Source organism: Acinonyx jubatus, chromosome E4 (genome assembly GCF_027475565.1).
Source record: "Acinonyx jubatus isolate Ajub_Pintada_27869175 chromosome E4, VMU_Ajub_asm_v1.0, whole genome shotgun sequence".
Lineage (NCBI taxonomy): Eukaryota > Metazoa > Chordata > Mammalia > Carnivora > Felidae > Acinonyx > Acinonyx jubatus.
Window position 1 is genome coordinate 37,467,022 of NC_069395.1, and position 20,047 is coordinate 37,487,068.

General features: G+C 43.1%; 1 long non-coding RNA gene and 1 pseudogene across 1 annotated transcript in view; both read left to right on the forward strand.

Annotated features, from left to right (window-relative positions):
- Positions 1–2,541: 2,541 nt before the first annotated feature.
- Positions 2,542–20,047, forward strand: part of LOC113603839 (uncharacterized) — an 80,175-nt gene continuing 62,669 nt past the window's right edge. Inside the window, exon 1 of the long non-coding RNA XR_008293039.1 lies at positions 2,542–8,557. This is a non-coding gene — a long non-coding RNA (uncharacterized LOC113603839). The remainder of the gene's footprint in view (positions 8,558–20,047) is intronic.
- LOC113603838 (40S ribosomal protein S10-like) lies at positions 17,376–20,022 on the forward strand (annotated as a pseudogene).

Below are 20,047 nucleotides of genomic sequence, written 5' to 3' on the forward strand. Positions count from 1 at the left end.
CTTCCTGTAAAGGCATGTAGTCCATAGAGAAATGAGCCATTGCTCTCGCTGTTTCTTTTCCTAGGTTGCTCTTTTCCGTATATTCAAATCCTATCTGTCATTCAGTCCCAGAACACTTCCTCAGTGGTTTTTTTCTAGCCTGGCCTTGTCTTTAGGCTTTGAGTTGCTGGTACAAGCCTTTGATCCAGCAGGCATGACCTTATGTGGCTTCTTGGTTGGACTCTGTGTGTGTGTGTGTGTGTGTGTGTGTGTGTGTACACTCTTCCTAATTAGTGTCTATCAACTGTTAGTTCATTTGTCTATTGCATTATAAACCACTTAAACTTATAAACTTAAAATGATTTTTACTCACAACTCTACAATACAGGCTGGGATCAGTTGTGTGGTCCTTTTGCTGGCTCAATGTGTCTCACGTAGCTGCGGTCATCTGGAAGCTCGGTCTTGATGGGAGATTCCAAGAGAGCTTCATTCACATGTCAGATACCTCAGCCGAGGAAATTAGAACCACTGGGGGCAGGCTGGCCCTTTTCTCCATGTGATGCCTCATTCTTCAAGGCCTCTCCACATGGTCTCCTCTCTTGCTCGTTGTCCTGGGCCTCCCTACAGCATGGCAGCTAAGTTCAAAAAGAGAGCATTTCAAGAAGTAGAGCTCCATTATGCTAGTACTTACCTACTTGCTTCATGTTTGTTAATATCTCCTTGATTGAGAAAGCCACCAGCTTACCCAAGAATCAATGTGGGCTTCAAAAGGGTAATACTAGTGGGAGATGTGGTTTTTGGTGTGCCACCAATGTGTACCACAGTTTATAAACACTTAGAGTAGAGATTGCATCTTTTATTTTTTTAAATAATAGCCTGGAGTATATTGGTAGGTGCTAAATGGATATTTGTTGACTGACAAGTGTTGAGTATTGTTAACTGCCAGGCAAGCAGGAACTAGAGGTTGCTCCATGAGGAAAGCAGAGGCCTAAAAGGAAAGGTTTTTGAACACCAAATACAAATTGGTGGGTTTTGGTGAATTTAACTAATGCCTTTGCTGTTGATTTCAAGACCAGAAAAATGTAAGCAACAAATACCATAAGAAACCAAAGTATACTCAGTTCAGCACTATGTTAAGCTTCATGGAGGATATAGACGAAAACAGGACCTTTGAGGTCATTCAAGAAATGAGAAGTGAAAGCAGGATAACTTAAATATTACCAGACCAAATAATATCCCTAACACAGTGTATGGCACATAATAGACACTCAAGAAATGTTCTGGAAAAAGGAACAAGATGTGGTCAGGAAGGGAAAGATAGGGAAGTCCAGGGTTTGGCAAACTACAACCTACAGGCCAAATCTGGCTTTCCAACTGTTTTTGTGAATAAGTTTTATTGTAACACTGCCATGGCCTTTTTTTTTTTTTTTTAACATATTATCCATGATTCCTTTTGCCTTACAACAGCAGAATTAAGTAGTTGTGACAAAGACCGTAAGTCCTGCAAGGCATGAATATGTACTAGCTGGCCCTTTACAGATGAAGTTTGCCAAACTAAGGATTCAGTGAATGCTTCCTAGACTCCGTAAAACTGGTACAATTTTCGTTGATGGAGGAGAAGGTAGGTGAGCACTAGGTTAGACGGAAGATAAAATACTTTGTGCTCAAAACTGAATAGTTCTGGTCCCTGTGAAAAACCCATCCCCCCCCCCCCCCCCCCCCCCCGCCACAGGCAAGGGTTTGTGCTGATATGCAATAATCTCAGGCTCTGGGCCCCTGTTTAGACTAGTGGTCCAGGTAATTCCTTCTGGCTTTCTCCTCCTCTCCTCACCCTGTTTTGCACATCTTCCTCTACATTTTTGACTTGTGGTGAGGCAAAGTATCCAGATATTGAACTTGGACATCAGGGAACCATTGACAAGGTAGATGCACTTTCCATTTGGATACATATCTGGGTTCACAGGAGGAAAGGGAACATCTAACTCGAAAGAGAAAGGGCTTGGTTCTTTAATCCTTATTTCTTCAGTTTACATGGGCCTCAAGAGGTCATCTTGGTCATTCCTCTGTTCCAGACTGGGTTGAGCTTAAATCACCTCCTAGATCTAAATCACACACACATATGGATATACACAGATACACACCCCTCTCTGTGCCTCACGGCCACATGCTTAAAAATATCATAGCCCCTCTCCAGAGCTCACTTACCCATAGGCACAGTGCTGAGGGCCCATGATATTTTAGGGACCAACAAAAATGGTGGGTTTTTTTTTGTTTTGTTTTTAATGTTCTTATTTGTTTTTGAAAGAGAAAGAGGCAGAGTGCAAGCGAGGCAGGGGCAGAGAGAGGAAGACACGGAATCTGAAGCAGGCTCCAGTCTCTGAGCTGTCAGCACAAGAGCCCAGAGTGGGGCTGGAACCCATGAACCCTGAGATTGTGATCTGAGCCGAAGTCGGACGCTTAACTGACTGAGTCACCAGGAGCCCCAAAATGTTTTAACTTCTTTTAAAACCAGAAGGAAAAATATATATATATATATATATATATATATATATATATATATATATAATATTAATGGACATAGAATAAGAATCCAGAGTGAATTACTGCTAATCCGTATACCAATTATATAAAACATAATTTTCAATATTTTTGTATGGAGGGAGGAGCCCGCAAAGGCAAAAGCGCCAAGGGCCAGTGAAAGCCATAATGCAACCCTCTTTTCCTCAAATAACATGTTTCAGGGCCCACAAACTTTATGGAGAGAGAATGCTTTGCAAGATCCGAGCGGAGTTCCTCATGACCATGTCCTTCTTTGGCGCAGTCCTTGGGAGAATGGAACACAGCCGGCTTTGACCTTTGAGTCAGAATAAAAAACAAAAAAGCTCTCTGGGAAGGAAGCAGAGGCTTGCAGCTAGACGAGAAGAGGGCTGGTGTTGATTCAATTGGCCCCAGGGCCTGGCAAGCCCAGACTGCCAAGCAGTGCCCCTGTCACCAGTGTGTCCGCTCTCAGCAGAGCAGAGCCCAGCTCAGACCCTTCATAAATAAATATTGCTTCAGGCCCAAGTGTGTTGACTTAAGAAAGCTTCACCTTTCCCTGGCAATGCAGATTGTTCTGGGGGGAGCAGCACTCCAGCTAAGAGTTCTCCAGGGAGCGAACACAGCCTGGAATTTGCTTTCAAGCTTGGTCAAGCTTTTGGAGCGCTAAGTGCTCCATCTTTCAGAAGCCAAGGTTTCCGTTTGTTGATTAACCAGCTGCTTTAATTTTCCTCCAATCCCCCAAGTCCCCCCTACTTCCCTTTGTTTTTGCCTCACAGCGGTCCTTTATGGAAGAGTGGGGTGACTGAAATTTGCTTTCCTTAGGGCAGCTGGTGCCACTTAAAACACAACTTAAAATTTACCTGGACGGTCTTTGTTATGGGGTGAGTTGTGTCCCCTCTGCAAAGGTGTGTTGAAGTCCTAGTCCTTAGTACCTCAGAACATGACTCTATCTGGAAATAGCCTCACTGCAGATGAAATTGAGTTAAGATGGCGTTGCGCTAATCTGATGTGACTGGTTTCCTCATGAAAAGAACATTACTGTGTGAAGAGACAGAGACACAGAGACAGAAGACCGTCATGGAAAAACAGAAGCAGAGAAAGGAGTTCTGCTGTGAGAAGCCAAGAAACAGCTGGGGCCACCAGCAGTGGACAAGACAAGGAAAGATCATCTTGTAGAGGCTTTGGAGGGAGCGTGACCCTGCCAATACCTTGATATCAGACCTCTAGCCTTCAGAACCGTGAGAGAATAAACTTCTGTTGTTTTAAGCTACCAATTTGTGGTACTTTGTCCCGGCAGCCCTAGGAAACTATACAGTCTTCAAAGCAAATAATCCACACAGCTAGAACCTCAAGAATCAGTTGACTGATGTATAGTAATCACACTGAGCCCTTGTTCAGTGTAAAAACCTTACTTCTCAAAGTTCTTCTTTCCCCATTATCTCACTTTTGAATACTTTGTGACCCAGGGCAGATTTTTATGATCCCTCATTTTACAGATGGCAAAATCTGGAACTCAGGATGTAAATCATTTACCCCAAGTCATACGTTAAGTGTCTCTGTGGGTTAGAAGAAAACAATGAGTAATAGAAATTCAAAATCAGCCCTGCCTCTGACTAGACTTATAGGGCCTTTGGTGAGTTACCTGTGTATCTGAACTTTGGAATTTCAAGTACGGTCACTACATTTGCTTAAAGAGCATTAAAAATTACCTTAAACATGAAAAACAAGAAAAGGTCATAATATCGGAATAAAAGACACATCTTTCAAATTCAATAAATTTAGTTAGTTTTTTTTTTAAATCACTACTTTGTCTCCCCTGACCCCCAGAAGACAGATAAAAGGATTGGCATTTGGGAACCACTTCTGAAATCTCTCTAGGCCTCATTTACCTTATCAGAGAGTGTTGGATTTCTCCTTGAGTCCCTTCTACCACTTCACGGTTTATGATTCTCTGACTCAAGCCCAGATTCTCTTTCTACTGACACATCTGGAAACAAGAACCCCTGGGTGTGCGTGGCGACAGCCAGAGTTCCCTGATCAGGGGAACCGGTTGAATGAATGTCCAGCTTCTGTCCTGAGACCACAATATAGCCTGTGTTCTCTGAGAGAGCAACCAGGGGTTGCTGTGATGGCCTCAGGTAAGCTGTGGGAAGAACTGCCTTCCTCTTAGAAAGCGACCCCTCCCAATTTGAGGCAAAACAGTTTGGGATTTGATGTGCAAACTGCAGCCAGCTTTCTCCCTGCACCTCCTGCCAGCAGGCTGGCTCTGGCTGGCTTTGCTCTCCCCCTCAGCTGGAGAGCCCCTTGGGCTACCAGGCCATCAGTCCCCACGGGTCACCTGGTTGGAAAAGCCAACCTAAAGAATCCCAGGCTTCCACCACAGGCTGCCACTGGGCTAAGCCTGAAGCTTGAACGTGCCCCATGGCTACGGTCAATGATTTTATGCTCATCGATGATAATAATAATCTTTTGCACACCATTTTTGAACTATTTTTAAAATGCAATATCTTTTGGGGTGCCTGGGTGGCTCAGTGGGATAAGCGCCAACTCTTGATTTCCACTCAGGTCGTGATCTCACAGTTCGTGGGTTTGAGCCCCACATCGGGCTCTGCACTGACAATTTGGGGTCTGCTTGGGATTATCTCTCTCCCTCTCTCTGCACCCCCTCTCAAACATAACTAAATAAACATTTAAAATCCAATATCTTCTTAGCATAATATCATTGCTCAGAGAGATCTTCATGAAAGAGATAGGACTGAAAGGGCTCCCCGAAGAGGCAGGTGGTATTTGATGGGAGAGTAGAGGTGGGAAGGATGGTGTGGTCTGTGGGGGGACTAAAGGACAGTCTGGAGGGTGGGAGGCGTGGTGTTTACAGCTAGGGAAAGCCCTGCCTGAAGGGGACGCTGAATTCCCACAGGGAGAAGAGGGGATGAGCCAGAAGTATAGAGATGTCACAGGCTTCTGAGGCAGACACACTGGGTCACACCCTAGTTCGCTAGTGTTTTCTGCCACCGCCTGCCCCCTCACTGTGAGGGAAAGCTCTCCAAGGCCGGAAAAGTTAAGGGATCATGAAAGATCCGGACAGGGCAGGAACGGAATGAATCTGACAGGCAGGGGTTCTATTAAAACGTCCTTCAGGGAAACAGTCAGACTACCTCCACCCTCTCAATCTTTTGACCTGGTTGTGTTTAGTCCCTCCTTTTCCCTGAGGGAAAACAGCCAGGGTAACAAAAATCCAAGGAAATCAACAGGTCTTCAGACAGACTTGACTCCTCTAAGGCCCTCTGACCAAATGACCAAGCCAAAGAACCATCCTTCTTCCCCTTTGCTCTCAGGCAGGGTCCACAACAAGGGCTGAGGAAGTGACCTGAAATTCAGCCCTTCCCTTCTTGGAAGGAGCTTATCATGTCAAGGAGGAAAGCTTTAAAAATGCACTCCTTTTTCAGTGCAGAAGGAAAAAGGAGTGGGGGGAAGAATTTACTGTCCTGCAATAGTTTTCAGAATATAGAGGAAAAATATTTTCTACAATAGGGCACCTGCTCCCCCCAATCTGAGTGGAGAGTCTGCAGCCTTAAAGAGAACTTTCTCTAGAAAATTTCGCCTCTACTTTCATAATTGTCCCAATTGGAAACCTAGAGGAATTTTTATCATACATGATGTTGATGTGTTTATTTCTTTACTATGTTTTGTTTGCCCACCATTTCCTGTTGCACCTGTTGAGATCCAGATTTGGTAGTGTGTGAGGAAGTGAGGCATGCCAACCTAGGAACCAGAGGAAGACTGGGAGCAAACACCTAATTAAAATGTATTTGGTTTTCCATGACTTTATTTAAATTTGCAATTTTTTAATGAAAGCAATATATGTACCCTGTCAATTTGGCATTTTTACTATGAAAGTAACTTAAGTACCAATTATAGAGTTTAAAATGAGTATAGGCTCAAAATAAAAATAAAAATAAAATAAAATAAAATAAAATAAAATAAAATAAAATAAAATAAAAATGGTTCCCATATGGTCTTGTTCTCCCCATATCTGACCACGGTAATTGGTTCTTTATACATTTTATATAAAAAAGCATTTATGCATATATAACTATGAGATGTATCCTTTCTTTAAAACAGAAACACAAATGGAACCAATGCTATGCATAGTGTTATATAACTTGCTTTTCTCACTTAAAAAGCTTCCTTGGAGAGTCTTCTTTTTTTTTTTTTTAAGTTTGTATGTTTATTTTGAAAGAGAGAGAGCAGAGGAGGAACAGAGAGAGAGAGAATCCAAAGTAGGCTCTGTGCTGACAGCACAGGGCTTGAACAGACAGGGCTTGAACCCACGAACCATGAGATCATCACCTGAGCCAGAACCAAGAGTCAGAAGCTTAACTGACTGAGCCACCTCAGTGCCCCTGGAGATTATTATTTATTGGTAGTATGATCATATGTCCCATACCAGACAGTCCTGATCTACACATTCTAAACCAGCATACTTATCAATAGAATCCCTTCCACTCTCAAGAAAGTATCAGTTTGGATAAAGCTTCTGGTCACTCTACGTGTCAGGCCAAATGGATCTTTTTTGCTTTCCACAACATGGAATGTCATACCATGGATGCCTCAAATGTAACGAATCACCCATCCATGAACATTTATTTCTAGTTTTTAACAACTAGAAACCATTCAACAGAGGGCCTCCTTGTACACTTATCTTTGAACTCCTATGAGGACACACGTACACAGTAAGTTCCCAGCAGTGAAAATTGCTGGGCCTAAAGATTTTTGTCTGTTAGATTTTTTCTGCAAAAATACTTTTATTTGCTTTCTAATTGAGGTATTATATTCTGTTGTATAAATATATCACAATTTATTTATCCACCTTTTACATTTTGAGCACTCTCGCCAAATACTTCTCCAAAAAGAAGTAACTATAGGCATAGGGACCAGCCCAGAGTAGCCCAGACCCTCCCCCACCTCTTCACTGGACTTCTGATGGGCCAGGTCACAATCCCCCACCCCTGGTGACAGCAGGTTCTCATCTGGCTCCTCCCCTTCTCCTGCGGGTACCCAGCCTGCTTCCTCTAGAAGGCACTGCCTGGCTCCCCCACTGAGGCTGGGATGGGGCCCCTTCCATACAGTCCCAGCACCTGCTACTTCTCTGATCACTGCACTCATCACATTGAACGATAATTTCGTCTTTAATTCCCATCTTCCCACTTGAACTCTATGTTAAGTAAGAAATTAACAAATGTTACTGTAACAAATGACCACAAACTGAGTGGCTTAAAACAGGACAAATTTACTATCGTACTGTTCTGGAGGTCAGAAGTCTAAAATAGGTTTCCTTGGGGTAAAAACAAGCTGCGTGTAGGGCTGTGTTCCTTCTGGAGGGTCTAGATAGAATCTGGTTTTTTGGTTTTTCCAGCATCTAGATTCTGCCCTCATTCCTTGGCTCATGGCTGCTTCCGTCTTCAAAGGCAGCAACAACCAGTTGAATCTTCCTTACGTCACATCTCTCTGACACCGACTCTTCTGCCTCCTCCTCCTCCTCCATTTAAGGATCCTTGTGATCATATTGGGTCCACCTGAGTAACCCAGGATACTCTCTCTATTTAAAACATTTTTTTTACATTTATTTATTTTTGAGAAACAGAGTGAGACAAAGCGTGAGCGGGGGAGGGGCAGAGAGGGAAGGACACACAGAATCTGAAGCAGGCTCCAGGCTCTGAGCAAGCGGTCAGCACAGAGCCTGATGCAGGGCTCGAACCCACGACCCGTGAGATCGTGACCTGAGCTGAAGTCGGTCGCTCAACCAATTGAGCCACCCAGGCACCCCTACTCTCTCTATTTTAAAGTCAGTTGATTAGCGACTTTAATTCCATCTGTAACCTTAATTCCTTTTGCCATGTTGCATAGTATATTGACAGCATTCAAGGATTAAGACATGGACATCTTTGGGATCCATTATTCTGCCTACCACAACCTCCAAGCTCTGCGAAGACAGAAAATGTTTCATAGTCTCTGTTGTATCCCCAGTACCTGGAGCAGGGTAAGTATTCAATAACTGTTTCTCAATTCCCCGCTTCCTCCCCTGTGCTATTCTTGCAGGTCTGGTAAAGAGGGCTGGCACTAGGGCTCCACAAGAAGGCACTTTGGTGTCTACTCATCAAAGTGGGCTAGGGGCGCCTGGGTGGCTCAGTCGGTTAAGCATCCGCATCCAACTTCAGCTCAGGTCACGATCTCGAGGTCCATAAGTTCAAGCCCCGAGTCGGGCTCCGGGCTGATGGCTCAGAGCCTGGAGCCTGCTTCCGATTCTGTGTCTCCCTCTCTCTCTGCCCCTCCCCCATTCGTGCTCTGTCTCTCTCTGTCTCAAAAATAAATAAATGTTAAAAAAAAATAAATAAAATAAAACAAAACATAAAAATTCTACAAAAAAAAAAAAAGGTGGGCTAGAAAACCTCATTGTGGAAGCTGAACAGCCCTTTTCCAAAAGATAGGAGCCATATCATAGATGTCATTCAAGGCAGGGACCATGTCTTCTATATGTGTGTTCCCTAGCACGGAGAACCTGGCATACTTTTCGAACTCAGTGTGTGTTTGTTGAGTGGGTCACGGTGGGACAGAAGTCCAATTGGGGCAGAAAAGCTAGTAGCAAGGTATCCACTAGGGCAGTGAGTCAAGGTGAGAGAAGTAGAAGTCCTTTGGGGGTCACTCCCATGTGACCACAGGTATCTGAAGCTGGCAGGGGTGTATCAGTGAGGCCCAGATTGCTAGTGTGGAGAATCAGATCAGTGAGGAAATCAGCAGCCAGAGACAAGGCAGTGTGACAGCAAGAGAAGGGGCAGGGGCTGGGTTCAAGAACGTGGGTGTGGGTGGAGGTTAAAATTGAGGGAGCATATCAGGAACCTGTTGGAGAGTAGGAGCAAGCTTGACCATGCCAGCTTCCTGCTCCATACCCCCAGGTATTTATATCATTCCTCTGTGCCGAGCATCTTGACCTAGCCACACGCCCCTGGACACTGGATGGTGCCCATGGCATGGGAGCAGGAGCAGCAGCAGTGAGGGGCTCTGTCCCAGACATGAGCTGGGGACAATACAACAAGTGGCGGTCACAGTAGATACAGAGCTGAATATGACACAGTCACCATCCTTGGGAAATCACAATTTAGGGCAACAGTCAGGCACTAACCCACTATTATGCAAGGTAGTAGATTAGAATAAAAGGGGACTAAACTGAAAGTTCTTTAAAAAAAAAAAAAAGGCCTCATTTACTCTTCGCAGTAATCCATGTGGTAGATGTTATTTCCTCCATCTTATAAACGAGAAACAGGAGACTCAGAGAGGGAAGGTACTTTGCCCAAGGTCACACAGGTAGTAAATAGTAGAGCCAAGCTACAAGTTTTCGATTTCTCTTACTCTCTCTGTTTTGCTATATTGCCGAGCACAGCACCAAGCATATAATTCTTAAGTTCTTGTACTTTGCACACATTTCTATTATAGCTCTATTTTAGCACTAAGCTCTTGGTAGAATAATCACATCTCGCTCATGCCAAACAGGACTTGCAACAGGATAGTTATATGTTTCTGAACCTCCTTTCCTACCAAAATGTGAACTCCTGGAGAGAGGAGCTTCAGTAGTTGCTCCCTTTGCTGTGGTTTTGCTTTTCATGGTTTCAGTTAGCTGCAGTCAACCGTGGTCTGGAAGCAGACGATCCTCCGTCTGACATAGCCACAGAAGGTCAGCTGTGGCCTAATGCTACATCACAATTCCTTCATCACTCGTTTCATTCCATCTCATAAGGTAGGCATTTTATCATCTTATATTATCACAGGAAGAGTGAGTACAGTACAATAAGGTATTGAGAGAGAGAGAGAGAGAGAGAGAGACCACATTCACATAACTTTTACTTTAGTATGTTGTTATCATTGTTCTATTTTGTCATTGGGTAAGTTGTTAATCTCTCATCATGCCTAATGTATATGTTAAACATTATCATAGGTATATAAGTATAGAAAAAATAGTATATACAGAGTTTGGTACTATCCACAGTTTCAGGCATCCACTGGGTGTCTTGGAACTAATCCTTCATGAATAAAAGTGAGCTAGTGTATATCCTCTTTACCTATTAGCCTCACACATAGTAGGTGTTCAGTAACTTGGAGTATGAATAAGTGAAGTTTAATAATCTATGCTATTATAATCTATGGACAGGATGGAGAACAAAGAGGTTCTGGGCTGAAATGGTGGGGACCCTCTTTTTCTTCTCAATGTTAGTATAGTGCCTGGCACATTAAAAGTACTCATGGGACACCTCGGTGGCTCAGTTGGTTAAGCGTCCAACTCTTGGATTCGGCTCAGATCATGATCCCAGGGTTGTGGGATTGAGCCCCGCATCGGGCTCTGTGCTGAACATGGAGCCTGCTTAAAATTCTCTCTCTCTGCCCCTCCCCCCACTCACATGTTCTCTCTCTCTCTCTCTCTCTGTCTAAAATTTTTAAAAAGCATAAACATTAGTTGAACAAACAAACAAATGAATGGATCCTGCATTTACATTCCTGCATTTTAGAATCCTAATTCTCATTATAACAGTAAAATCCTATCCACTCTGGGCAGTTCTAGAACCAGTAGAGATACTGTGGTACATTCTGGGGATCCTCCCAGCCCAAGGAATTTCACACTGTGTCTACAGAATACCCCATCTCCAAAGAGACTACACCTCAGTTCCAAGTAGTTGCACCACAGTCATAAACACAACCACAAAGGGATAGAAACAAACCACTATGAGTGGGAGGCCCAACTGCTCCCAACCAGGGGAAAGCATTTCTAAACAAACACAAAGGGGCTTACACCTGCTCCAGATCCTGCCAAAACAATACAAAGCAGACCCATGAAAGTCAGACTGTCACCAAGTGAGAACCCAATGGGGCCAAACAGGAAGTTTCCTGGAGAAGAAGAGATTCCAGGGATTAATGGTGGTCAGAGATTGCTCTAATTCTACTGTCTTCAGGAAATATTATTGCACAGTCGAATGAGTCCTACAATTCAGGCACATCATATAGTTTCAAGCAGAGATGATAATAAGAATAACTGACTTTTCCTGAGTGATTGCTGACTACCAGGTTCAGCACTAAGCACTCTTTAACATGAGCTCACTTACTTTTTATGGCAGTCCTGAGACCTGAGACCTGCTAACACCGGACAGGGTGGTAATCAAGTCATGGGACCAGCAAGGTAGGTGAGAGAAAAGTTAAGGCGAACACAGTACGACAGCTCAGGGCAAGAAGTCCAGATGGCCACCGGCAAGAGACCCGGCACGTGTCTGCCAGACCCGACTCCTTAAACTGACGACTCCCAAGACACCAGGGTTATTTGAGGAAGTTTTCAAAAGACAGCTTTTTTTGGGTCCTCCTAAGATTGACCAAATCTGAATTCCTTTTTTTAAAAAATGTTTATTTATTTATTTTTGAGAGAGAGAGAGAGAGAGAGAGAGAGAGAGAGAGAGAGAGAGAGCGAACACAAGCTGGGCAGGGGCAGAGAGAGAGAGGGAGACACAGAATCCGAAGCAGGGTCCAGGCTCCATTCTGTCAGCACAGAGCCCTATGCAGGGCTCAAACCCACGAACTGTGAGATCATGACCTGAGCCGAAGTCAGATGCTCAACTGACTGAGCCACCCAGATCCCCCCTAAATGTGAATTTCTGAGAGCAGGGCTTAGAAATCTGTATTTTAACCTATATTTTTAAATATATATATTTAAAAATCTCTATTTTTAAAAAAGCACCCTGAATTAACTCCAATTTGTGTGGATATATTTAATACACAAAGGGCCTTAAGGAAAGTGCAAATGTTGAAGTAACTCAGGACTCTGCGTTGGCTTATTCCCAAACTGCTTTCCTTTAATACCAGCTCTACCTGGTCCCATGGCTCTGAAACCTCAGCATTCTGGTGTTTCTCTGGACTACACTCAGTCTTTGAATCTGAGTCAGTCTGCAACTCCCTAGGATTAACTTGACTCCCTCTGACATTTAGTGCTACCCCAGGTGCCTATGTCCTTCCACCCAGGCTTTGCATCCAGCCAAAGCTGTGCTGAGCCTCATTAGTGAGGGTGTGGGAAGGGACACTTTGGATTCAGAATACCAACAATCAGAGCATCACATAATAAGATGAGGGCACTATAAGGTCTGTCCCAACCAAAGACTTGATATCTACTTTCTATTAGGAGAGGAATGAATCCCTTACAGTCCTGAGCCTACAGATAAGAGGATACATGTGAGGAGGAGAATGAGAGGTCTGAGCTTAAAGGTGGAGCTAGGATCATCTCAACAGGTTCTGAATCCTGTTCATGGGCCTTCCTTCTGCATCAGTAACCATCTCCACCAACCCCTGTCTCTGGTCTTTGCTGCAGGCAAACCCCTCTGCTTATTCTTGGCAACCATCCCTGATACATAGACAAAAATAGGCCAGCTGGCCTCTGCGAGCACTTTGCCTTCACTGATGAGAAACAAACGCCCATTTGGTTTACTTTCCCTTCAAATGTCCAGGAAGCCTCTTGACAGAAGATACTGGGAAGGTTTAGTAAAGGCCAAGGGTTTAAGTTTTGAAATCTAAACCATTTGACAGGCCCTGCTAAGGTGGTGAAAGCCAAGAAACTTATGGTCAAGTTGAAACCCTCCTACTTTAGGTCTCGCTAGATGTGGTAAGACATTCATCAGGATTGCTTAAGTGCAGAAAAAAAAATCAAATACAGTGAAACAGCTTTGTGCTCTATAGAAGAAAGAACTTGCTACTAGAGCCTTTCATCAAGAGGAAGAGTAGGCCCTGGGGAGGCATGAAAATATTTTCACTGGCTGTGACTCCAACTCATTATCTATTAGCCATGCCACAGGTGTGAGGTTGGAACAAGATGACCTTTAAGGTATCTTCTAATCCCTAAATCCATAACTGTGATCATTATTACCATAAACCATGAACTTACAAAATTTTAATCCTAGGAATATTTTTGGATGTTTCAGTCATTGAGAATCCAAGCAGCCTCAGCTCTGAGCAATGTCTGCTAATCAGCTTTCTTTTTTAAAACAGTATCTGGGGGCACCTGGGTGGCTTAGTCAGTTAAGTGTCTGACTCTTGATTTCAGCTCAGGTCATGATCTTACGGTTCTTGAGATCAAACCCTGTGTTGGGCTCTGCCTGCTTGGGATTCTCTCTCTCTCCTTCTCTTTCTGCCCCTCCTCTGCTTGTTCTCTCTCTCTCTCTCCCTCCCTTTCTCTCAAAATAAATACACATTAAAAAAATAAAACAGTATCTGTCTTGTACACATTTTTCCCTCTGTCTGAAACACTCTGACCCTAGTTATCTGCATGTCTTGTTCCCTCTTTTCCTTCAAGTATTCGTTCAGTTGTCACCTTTGCAGTGAGGCCTTACTAGACCATCCTATTTATCCAGCCTATCCTTTAATTGTAGTGTTTAGATCATTTATATTTAGTGTAATTATAGATACAACTGCGTTTAAGTCTACTCTCTTGCTATTTATTTTTAATGTATTCTAGCTCTTCTCTGCTTCTTTTTATCTCCCTTCCTGCTTTTATTTGTATATAGCAAAACATTTTTTAGTATTCCATTTTAGCTATTTCTCATGGGGTTTTGTTTCTTTTAGTGGTTTCTCTAGAAGTCAAAATATATATTCCTAACATCACAACCATATTTTGAAGTAATATTATAATATTATATCACTTCATGTACAAGGTAAGAAACATACAATAATATATTTACTCCCTTTCTGGCTTCCGTGCTATTGTTATAATATGTTAATTATTTCTACATGTTATAAGCCCCACAAATTCTTAATTTTTGGTTAAAAGTCAATTGTATGGACTCATTGAACTCCTATTCAATGACTTATAATGTTACTATTTTTTTTCTTCAATCTTCAAACTGTCCCCCATTTGGTCAGTAGGAATCCCTTCATGTTATCTCCTGTGTCCTTTCGATATGTTAGTACTTTGTTACTTTGTTACTTCTGGTAACAAGCCCTAGGCTCATCTTATACTTCCCTGCCCTTACCCTGAAATCAGCCATTTCTCCAAGAAGTTTTGATTCCTTTTAGTGGAAGATGATAATCATAAGCCAGGATCTGGGTACTCAGTGTGCTCCTTCCTTCTGGAGTGTCATTTATTGCTTCTAGGCCTTTGTCCTTTCAATGGATAGAACTCGGAAATTATAAATGTAAATGTAAATATCAATAAATATAAATAATATAAATATACATAAACATGCACATGTGTATCTATTTCCATATCTATCTATCAAAAACCATGAGATATAACCAATGCCTCCAATTCCAACCCAATATTGCAGGGTTTATCTTCCCCATTCCATCCTCGTAACTCTCTTCACTAGCAGAGAGGATTGGCTTTCATTATCCTGAATATATTACGTATTTGCTTAGTCCACCTGTATGTAACCAATGTCCTGGCTGTTCTGGGCCCAGTCCTTGGTCCTTAAGTCCCACTGATTTCCACCAGTGACATCAGGGCTGACTTTTTGTCCTTTGGCCCCCCTAATCCCTGCTGGCCATGTTGGGGCAAAAACCTAGGCCCTGATGAAGGACTCAGTAGCCCTAACATAGAAGCAAAAGAGACGGCTGGATTGATTCAAGAGTGGTGGCCGGTAAAGAAGATGCAATGGGAAAAATCAGGGACCTTGGATGCTAAGAAGGCCACGGGATATGTCACAGGTTTCATGCAGAATGTAGAAGAAAAATATGTCAGGAGGCATGCTGCATTGGTTGAAATGGAGGGGTGAGAGCACTGGAGAGCCTGATAAAATCAGAGAATAGGTATGGTGGGAATCTGGGAAACCCAGTCATTTCCAACTAGTTAGCCAAATGTCTGATTATATCTACACGTGAACCACGCTACAGTGATTCCACTGGAACTTTTACTGTCAAGTGGGTCACATCCGGGAGAGCTGCCATTAAACGTTTTTCCAAACGGGTTGCAGGTGCTTCCCCTCCAGTAAATTAAATCCCTAATAACAGAACTAAAGGAAGCACATGTACACAGACTGAATATAATACTGGCCCCCAATCAAAAATCATCAGGAAGTCAAACTTCAAGGCAAGCCCCTGTCCTGAAATGACTCTTTCATGATCAGACAGCACAGGTATCAAAGAGAAAAGGCATAGATGGACCTTTGGCCAGTTCCTGAACCCAGAAGGTCTGAGGTTCTGAGACACCACCTGGAAATTGGATTGGTTAAAATAAATAAATGAGTAAATAAGCCGGAGCTGGGCTTTGCAGACCGAGTAGGATTTCTGTCGATAAGAGGGAGAAGGAGTCGAGTTCACATGGGAAGCAACTAAATCACGGATCTAAAGCGAGCCACAAACGCACCAGAACTGTGTGACAGAACAGTGGATACATCTGCTCCACTGGATGTGACACAGGTCAGGGCCTTGGCAGAGTCGCGTCTCCATCCAAAGCCAGGCGCTTGGTGCCACTTGGCAGTATCTGTGTTGTCAGTTTCCTCCTTTCTTCCCTATGATGGCTTTTCAAAATCTCCCCTCTCAGAACACAGCCTTACTGGCTTCAGTAATAGACATCAAGACTATCAGTCATGAACTTCCTTGATCTCGTTCCTCTGCACCTACAAATTATTGCATTAAAATTTTTTATTATCTTTTAAAGTAATCTCTACACCTCTATTTAAGTAATTTCATGACCCTGAGATTAAGAGTTTCATGCTCTAGGGGCACCTGGGGAGCTCAGTCAGTTAAGCATCCAACTGAGGCTCAGGTCGTGATCTCACAGTTTGTGATTTCGAGCCCCGCGTCACGCTCTGTGCTGACAATTTGGCCCTGGAGCCTGCGTCAGATTCTGTGTCTCCCTCTATGCCCCTCCCCCACTCACGCTCTGTCTCTCTGTGTCTCGAAAATAAATAAGCATTAAAAAAACAAAAAAGAGTTGCATGCTGTACCGACTGAGCCAGCCAGGTGCCCCCAAATTATTGCATTTATATCTATTCACAACTTCTTTCCTTCCCGATCACAGGAAGACACATCCTGTCCAAGGCTAATTCTTCAAACTGCATTCCGACCCCTTTTCCGTCTCCCTCCCCAGAAACATTGTTGCCACAGTTATCACCCTCAGCACCTTTCAGGCTTTTTCAAAAGCCGTGAACAGGCAAATGTCTGTCCCACCAGAAGCGCATGAAATTTTCATCCTATACCCTTTAGCTATTTCCTTTTCTTTATCTTTTCTTGAATAGCAACACTTTTTTGTTGTTGTTAAATATCATTTTACGTGTTTTTCTAATTATAAAAGTAGTACACGTTCCTTATAGACTATTTGCACAAAACTGTACTGAAAGAACTTTTGTAATCTTGCCACTCATTCTTGGGTTTCCATGTATATATGGCTGTCTAACACTTCACAGCTGGTATTTTGCTGAGTGCTGTGTGCCCAGCTCACGGTGATCCAATGAGAGACTTACCCACAGATGTGCATCGAGTCAGTGGCATAGTCTAGATTCAGTCTTAGCAAGTCTGGCTTGAGAGCATAAGCTCCTAAATTAGCTCCTTATGCTTCTAATTTACACCCAAATCAGAATCCTATACAATAGGCAGAGGGAGAATTTTTCAGTACCACAAAATAATGTCTCAGAAATGTGTTTTCTAAGCATAACCAAGATTTTCAATATAATGGCTGGCCAGTCTCCAGTCAGCTGTCAGCCCACTGGCACCTTTGCCCTCATCCTCACCGCTCAACAACACACACTGACCCCACAGAGCTAAAGGCAACCTCTTTGATGCCAAATCCAATGGACACTTTAGAACCCTTCTCTTTCTTGACCCCCGAGCAATATTTGAGACCATTATCCCTTCCTTCCTTCTGTCATTTAGTCAGTAAGTATTTATTGAGCACCAATTATATTCTAAGCACAGTGCCAAGTATCAGAAACTTCCTTTTCTATTGATTTCCAGGACATATTCTCCTTTGCTTTCCTCCTCCTTCTCTGACCATGTTTTCTTAGTCTCAAACTTCATGTCCCCCTGGTCCTCAGCCTCATGTTAGGGTCTTCACCAGGGTCTCTCTGCCCTGGCTGTGCCTTAGAATCACCTGTGGCACATGCCTGGAGATTCTGATTCGGGGTGGAGCCTAGGCATCAATATTTGAAGATGTCACATGTCTTCCACTCAACAGTTGATTTTCCTCCTGTGTTCCTCATCCCAGGAAATGGCATACCTCTCCGTCCACTTGCTGAAGCTGGAAGCCTTTCCTTCTCTTCCTCTTCCAATCAACCACTATGTCCTGTTGATTCTATCCACCTTTCACATGTCTCCATCTCCATTGTCATTACTTACATTCAGACCATCATCATTTCTTAGCTGGATTATTGAAAATACCCTCCCAGTTGATCTTGCCTCCGACCTTGCCTCACTCCAATCTCTTTGTTATTTTTGTTGTTCCACAATGAAAATAACTTTGCAGTTTCTTTCCTGGTTATACAAGTAATACATGATCAATATAAAAATAAGACAATCATACCAAAATAAGGAAGAAAGAAAATGATTACCTGAAATCTCACTACCCTGAGATACTTCTGTTCCTCTGTCAGCTTTTTAACATTGATCAATCTTATGAGAAGAGAGTCTGAACCTTGTCTCTTGCTGGGATTCAGATGCCTCAGGATGGCCCTCAGGGAGGGAGAATTTTAAGTAGGAACAAAGAGGGCTCAGAAGGAGTGAATATATAATTGGAAATAAATGGTATAATATCATAATGCTGCTTTGTTCTGAATAGAAGGCACTTAAAAATTTTTTTTCTATACCTTCCCTTCTCTCTCTTTCTTTACTCCCTGCACCCCACCCCTACGCCAGTTAATCAATGCTAAGAACTTGGTATGTACACTTCCACTTTTCTTCATGCTCACATAATCGTATATTGTGTTTGCCTCCTCACAACAGTGACCAGCTACAGAGGTTTCATTCCTTGAGGGTTTATGCTTATATGAACAAAGCCCAGGGCTCCATAAAGTGATCAGGGAGCCAGGTTCCTTCAAACTGTCTGCCTTGCGATCTTTCACACGGTCATATCTTCAAAGCCATAAAAAATGTTTGTAAAAGTGCCAGCTATCACATTCCCATTTCAGATAAAAAAAGAGAATACCACTCCCCAGCCCCAGCCCCAGACGTGGCAGCCAACGAGATGTTGATGCCCAAGGAGAGCCGTATTGTCATTATGAACTCCTTTTCAAGAAGGGAGCGACGATAAGCCAAGGAAGACATCCACATGCCTAAACCCCCCGAGCCAGCAGACAAGAATGTGCCCAATCTTCACATCATGAAGGCCATGTAGTCTCTCAAATCACGGGGCCACGTAAAGGAACAATTTGCCTGGAGACATTTCTGCTGGTATCTTACCAGCCAGGGTATCCAGTATCTCTGTGACTACCTCCATCTGCCCCCTGAGATCGTGCCTGCCGCTCTGTGTCACAGCCGTCCTGAGATGGCAGGCCAGGGCCCGAAGGTCTGGAGGGAGAGAGACCTGAAAGACTCACCTGAGGGGACACTGACAGAGACACCTACAGATGAAGGGCTGTGTCCCTTGGTGCCAACAAGGAAGCTGAGGCCGGAGCTGGGTCAGCAACTGAATTCCAGTTTAGAGGCGGATTTGGTCATGGTCAGCCACCTCAGTAAAAGTGGAAGAGATGGTTTTCTGTTAAATAAATCTGTAGGCAGAAAAAGAAAAAAGAAAGAAAGAGAAAGAAAGAAGAAAAAAGAGAGAAAGAAAAAGAAAAAAAGAAAGAAAAGGGGAAGACCAATAGCAAGAAAGAGCTTCACCAAACACTCAGTCCAAAACTCCCATTATACCTCATTGGCCACTCCGATCTGCAAGACAAGGCAGGAGAAATGTACACACACACACACACACACACACATGCACATACACGCACACACACATACATGCCAACACACAAAAGATGTTAGGGTTTTTGTTTTGCTGTTAGCAGCAAAATTGAATTGGAGGACACATACACTGTTGCATACAGCTCTTCCTACTTAATCATATTTAGTGGAAATCCCTCCAAGTCACTGAGTATAGATGTAGCCTATACTTTTTAAATGGCTCCGTTACTCCTCATGATATGTGCATGCTATAATGTATTCAATCATTCCCCTAATGGTGGGCATTCGCTTCTTTTCAGTGTTTTGCCAACCACAAACAACAGCAAAAAATACCTTTGTACATGTATCTTTTCAACCGTGATTTATTTCTGTAGACTAGATTCCCAGCAGTCGGATTGCTGGGTTGAAGGCCATATATGTTTAACTGTTATAGTCTTTCCCTGATTGCCAAATAGTTTGCAGCAATTCATATTTCATCCAGCAATGGATGAATAGCCGTTTCCTCTTCACTTTCACCAGTAGTAGGTGTTATCACTGTTCTTAATTTTTACCAGTCCAGAGGGTATATAAAGTGCTATTATATTACTACTTCAATTTTAATTAGCATCTTTAAATATATTTTTTGGACATTTGG